Source organism: Etheostoma spectabile, chromosome 23, assembly GCF_008692095.1.
Source record: "Etheostoma spectabile isolate EspeVRDwgs_2016 chromosome 23, UIUC_Espe_1.0, whole genome shotgun sequence".
Classification (NCBI taxonomy): domain Eukaryota; kingdom Metazoa; phylum Chordata; class Actinopteri; order Perciformes; family Percidae; genus Etheostoma; species Etheostoma spectabile.
Genome location: NC_045755.1, coordinates 10,075,631 through 10,076,330, shown reverse-complemented (window position 1 = coordinate 10,076,330; position 700 = coordinate 10,075,631). Strand labels below are relative to the sequence as shown.

At 50.0% G+C, this 700-nt stretch overlaps 1 protein-coding gene and 1 long non-coding RNA gene across 7 annotated transcripts in view; both read right to left on the bottom strand.

Annotated features, from left to right (window-relative positions):
• The window catches only part of grm8a (glutamate receptor, metabotropic 8a), a 311,638-nt gene that overhangs the window by 259,149 nt on the left and 51,789 nt on the right, over positions 1-700 (bottom strand). The window lies entirely within an intron of this gene.
• Positions 1-700, bottom strand: part of LOC116672995 (uncharacterized) — a 12,805-nt gene that overhangs the window by 463 nt on the left and 11,642 nt on the right. The window lies entirely within an intron of this gene.

The following is a 700-nucleotide window of genomic DNA, read 5'->3' as shown; positions in this document are numbered from 1 at the left end:
TACGGGGCAAAGGAAAGGAATCTGACACAGTAACAGCATTCACTTTACAAAAATCCGTACAGAAGCGAGGACTACCGTCAGACTTAGGCGCCAACAAGCACAGTGAACTCCAGGGTCTATAGCTGGGCTTGGCAAGACCATTCTCTACCAAGTAGCTAACCTCTTTCCTCATGGTCTCCCTTTTAGCGAGCGGACAGCTGTATGCATGCTGTTTAATGGGAGCAGCATTGCCCACGTTACTGTTATGCTCCAGCACACTGGTACGTGAGGGTACATCTTTTAATGTACTAGTATACCTGCAGAACAAGCCAATCACATCCTGTTTGTGAAGCACAGGGAGATAAGACAGCTGCTGGTCAAGTTTAGACAAGAACTCAGAGTTAGCTAGCCAATCACACAGATGACCTTCACAGGGTGTCATCAAGTCTGCCTCCAACTCAGGCCGAGTACCAACGGGAGAAGAAACCCCTACCACAGCAATGTCTAGGATTGTCTATAGCTCTCTCACATCAGCCCCTCTGGGATGAAAAGATTTCAGCATGTTAATATGACAAAAGCGGGTCTTCCGTCTAAGCTCAGGCTGACTGTGGAACGGCTGCATTCCGACTCCATCCCAGCTACGGCGATCCGCAGCCCTCCGGAGCAGATACGCAGATCTTTTGTTTTTGCCGGACGCCGGGGAGCTCCGCAGCAATTCAGC